The following is a 4,798-nucleotide window of genomic DNA, read 5'->3' as shown; positions in this document are numbered from 1 at the left end:
CTCCCTTACAACTGCCTCAACCTTCAAGTTAACCTTTAGGGAATCCTGAATGAGGTCTCCAAGTCCCTTTGCATCTCTGAGTTTTGATTTTATCCCAATTTTTAGACAATAGTCCAAGCCTTTATTCTTTCTGCCAAAGTGCATAATCGTGCACTTCCTTATACTATATTCCATCTGCCACTTCTTTGCCCACTCCCCCAATCCTCCTGCAGATACTCTGCTTTCCCAACACTGCTTGCCCCTCTACCTATCTCCATATCATCCACAAACCTAGCCACAAAGCCATCAATCCCTTCATCCAAATCATTGACATAACGTGAAAAGAAGCAGTCCCAACATTGACCCCTGAAGTGCACCACAAGTCCCTAGCAGCCAACCAGAAAAGACTCCTTTTATTCATTCTTTTCCTCCTGCAAATCAGCCAATACTCTATCCACCCTAGTATCTTTCCTGTAATACCATGGGGTCTTGTCTTGTTAAGCAGCCTCATGTGAAAGGCCTGCTGAAAATCCAAGTGAACAACATTCACTGACTCTACTTTGTCTATCCTCCCTGTTATTTCCTCAAAGAATTCCAGCAGATTTGTCAGGCAAGATTTTCCTTTTAGAAAACCTTGCTGACTTTGACCTATTTTATCATGTGCCTCCAAGTACTCTGAAAACTCAACCTTAATAATAGACTTTGTTGTGTATGTGACCGGGTTACACAACAAAACTATAAGTAAAAACGCTAGAGACTAGAGCTAAGTTAACAGGGTTTTTCATTTATGGAATCCAAACTGAACACATATATACAGATCAATACGCGCCCAATAGCGCATGCTCAATAACATATTACTACGACATAAAATAGTCCCATATTATACAGTAGTCTATTATGGTATACTCCTCCCCTTTTATTTTAAAAGTGTATCAACTTTTTTTTATGCTAAACAAATACTGTATGTGTACCCTTAATATACAAATGCCCACCCACTGTTTACTTAGTAACTTAATAATATGAAAATATAACAAAGTAACATAATAATAATAATTATAACTCAGGTCTTTTGGGGGGTTCTTCTCTGCCCTTCTGAGAAACGTCTGTCAATAAACTTGTTTGTTTTAATACAGATTTCCATTTAAAAATTCATAAAAAATTGATCTCTGAGCATAGGGAGATGCTTCAAAGGTCTGCTTCAAAGATGACTTGCCATCAACAAAAGAAGTGGTTGGTGATCTTCTGTCTCTACTAGTTATTCAAAAGTCAGGGCAATCCCATGACTCAGAGAAAGATCAGTACTTTACCAGTAACCTTTCACCATTTGGTGCAGCAGTTGATCGAAATCCTGTTGTTCATTCCACTGTTGTTAAGCTGCTGTTAAAGTACAGTTTTGCTGATATTAAAGGTTACCTGCAGTGCTATCTGTCTGGCTCAAGAGAGAGAATTCCTTCAGGTGCACATTCAGCACAAGTGTGAAAATACAATAATAGAACCCTTACAGTATGTTGCAGGAATTTGCCTCTGTTTTGATGCTGTTTCCCAACTCCTTTGTGAAAAACAAGACACGTTGGCTGAGGATTCAAAATATGTATGTGCAAAAGAAACTTTCCCGCAAAGGATTAAGTGTATTATTCTCAATGGAGGAAAAAATTGGTTCAAGATTTACCTTGTGCGAAAGCTGTTCTGTTTGAATGGAATTGATTTTGTCCCCGTGTTAGGTTTACGTTCTTCCCCAGCAACATGGTTTTCCTTTATTTCACCACCCTCAGTAATTTCTCCCTGAGGCTGGTTGCTGCATTGTGGGCGGTAACCATAGCGACAACGAACAAAGTAAGGTGGGTAACACTGTCTTCTGTAAGGAGGGCGATGTTGCTGATTTTGATAATCTTGGTTTTCTCCATCTGTTGCTGTCTCTGCTCCATCTCCTTTCTCTCTACCTTCAATCTTCAGTCGGTAATTACGTGGTGGACCTTGGTGGCAAGGGTTGCAGTGACGATAACGATTTCTGTCCGCGACTTGTCGGATTCCTTGAAGTGGATCTCCTCTCGGACCAGTTACGTTTGCTGCTTCTGCACCCTTTTCACCTTCCACTGCGTCAAACCCCACAGTTTCACCGTCTCCAACACTGCAGAGGTATTTCCGTGGGTTATTCTTTTTTATAACAGCCTGATGTACAAACACGTCTTCCTTTGTATCATTCCTGTTGATGAATCAGTATCCATTTCGTACGTTGAACCTCTTTACTGTTCCAAGAACCTTTTTTGTGATGACTTTCTTCTCCCCGGGGGATTTGGGTTTGTCTGGCTGTTGCTGCTGCTGTTCGGATTGCTGCTCCGACTCGTCCTCGCTCATGGTGTTGACAGGCTGAGTGAGGCGGTTGTGGCTTGGGCTGGTCTGAGGTGGGGGCTCCGCTTCTTCCTTCTCTCTAATATAATTCCTTTCCACTTTTTCTGTCTCCACTTGCAGAAAAAGCTCTATTCCTTGCTTGTATTGTTGATCTAGTTTCTTCATCCTTTTCTGATACTCCTGCAAAGTACCTTCCTGTAACTGCTGTAGCTGTCTTTTGAGAGATGTCAATTTCTCCTGGTATATCTGCTCTTTTACTTCCAGGTAGTCTTCATCATCCTGCTTATTGGCAATATCTATCTCCCTGTCAACGTTGTCTAGCTCCTCCTCGTCATTGTAATAGTCGACAATAGGTGAGAGGAGAGTTGCGGACATCTTCTCCACCGAGCTGCCCTCCTTTGTTGACACATCTAGTGCCTTGATGGTGTGCCAATCCAACTGGATTTTCCTGAGCCATTCATGTCCCAGCAACAGTGGTCCTGAATTTTTCAGTATGTAGAGGTTCAGTTGCTGTGTTTTACCTCTGTGGGTCACTATCACTTTAATTTTTCCTTCGGGACACACTTTCTGTCCTGTGTAAGTCTTTAACAGTAGTTTAGTTTGTTTCAGAGGTATGTGAAAAAACAGTTGTTTGTAGTCGTGTACAGAGATCACCATTAAAGCTGAACCTGTGTCCAATTCCATTTTCAGTCTCGCACCTGCCAGTTGTGCAGTGATCCATATTACTGTTCGATCATCTGTCTCTTTCACGCTGTGAAGTTGCAGACAAGACAATTCACTTTTGTCTGAGTTGTTTTCATCAGAACTGCTTTCTTTCATTTTGTGTACATTGTTGTATTTTCCTTTCTGGGGTTTCTTGTTTCTCTGTATTTTGTCATTTTCCTGTTGTTTACTAGCTTTACATACTCTGCCAATGTGGCCCTATTTGCCACAGTTTCTGCATTCTTCCTCTTTTAAACTAACCGTCGTCAGGGTCATGTGACATGTTCCAACAACAGTAACATTTCTTTCTTTCATTTCTGTTCAACATGTTCCCACAACTGTAACATTTCTTTTCTTCACTTCTGCTCACTGACATTTTATTTGTAGCATATTCCAGGGATTTTTGTTGTATTTCTGAAACAGCTTGTGCACTATTTCTAATGATATTGAGATGTTTAGCTCTTTCTCGAATGTAAGGTCTTTTTCACACAGGAGCTTCTTCTGTGTGGTTTCACAGTACATGCTACACATTAACCTGTCCCTCAATGCGTCTGATAGACCCATTCCAATTTATTCACAATATTCAGAAATGCTTTTATTTTTGCTCTGATCCTGATTGTCGGAACCCCGGAACATTGAGCTGCCAGTCCTGCCCCTCCTGTAGCCAAGTTTCAGTAATGGCTATGATGTCATAATTCCACGTGTCAATCCAGGCCCTCAGCTCGTCTGCCTTTCCCACAATACTCCTCGCATTGAAGTATACACACCTCAGAAGATTATTACCACCACAAACAACCTTATTATTTGTGATTGCATGAACTACTAACATCATTTATTTTTACCCCCGTTCCACTATCTACTCTGGCACTCTGGTTTCCATCCCCCTGCAAATCTAGTTTAAACCCTCCCCAATAACACTAGCAAACCTCCCTGCATTGGTCCCCTTGTAGTTCAGGTGTAACCCGTCTCTCTTGTACAAGTCCCACCTGTCCCAGAAGAGGTCCCAATGATCTAGAAATCTGAAACCCTGCCCCCTACACCAGTTTCTCAGCCACGTGTTCATCTGCCAGAGCATCCTACTCTTACCCTCACTGGCACGTGGCACAAGCAGCAATCCGGAGATTACTACCCTCGAGGTCCTGTTTTTCTACTTCCTACCAAGCTTCCTACTCACTCTTCAGGACCTCCTGACTCTTTCTACCTATGTCATTGGTATCGATGTGTACCACGACATCTGGCTGTTCACCCTTCCACCTCAGAATGCTGTGCACACAATCAGAGACATCCCTGACCCTGGCACCCAGGAGGCAACAAACCATCCGGGAGTCTCTGTCACGACCACAGAATCTCCTGCTTGTGCCCCTGACTATGGAGTCTTCTATCACTACCGCTCTCCTCTTCTTCCTCCCTCCCTTCTGCACTGCAGAACCAGACTCAGTGCCAGAGATCCGGCTGCCGCAGCTTGTCCCAGGCAAGCCATCCCCCCAACAGTATCCAAATCGGTATACCTGTTTTGGAGGGGAATGGCCACAGGGGAACCCTGCACTACCTGCCCTTTCCCCTTCCCTCACCTGATGGTAACCCAGTTACCTGTGCCCTGTTCCTTAGGTGTAACTACCTCTTGGAAGCTACTATCTATAAACTGCTCAGTCTCCTGAATGATCCGGAGGTCATCCAGCTCCAGCTCCAGTCCCCTAACGCAGTTTATTAGGAGCTGCAGCTGGATGCACTTCTTGCAGGTGTCGTTGTCAGGGACACCAGAAGTCTC

General features: G+C 43.3%; 1 pseudogene; it reads right to left on the bottom strand.

Moving 5' to 3' along the window:
• Positions 1 to 1,637: 1,637 nt before the first annotated feature.
• Positions 1,638 to 2,334, bottom strand: LOC140718589 (Y-box-binding protein 1-like; annotated as a pseudogene).
• Between the last annotated feature and the right edge of the window lie 2,464 nt (positions 2,335 to 4,798).

Source organism: Hemitrygon akajei, chromosome 29 (genome assembly GCF_048418815.1).
Source record: "Hemitrygon akajei chromosome 29, sHemAka1.3, whole genome shotgun sequence".
Lineage (NCBI taxonomy): Eukaryota > Metazoa > Chordata > Chondrichthyes > Myliobatiformes > Dasyatidae > Hemitrygon > Hemitrygon akajei.
This window is presented reverse-complemented; position numbering and strand designations above follow the sequence as displayed.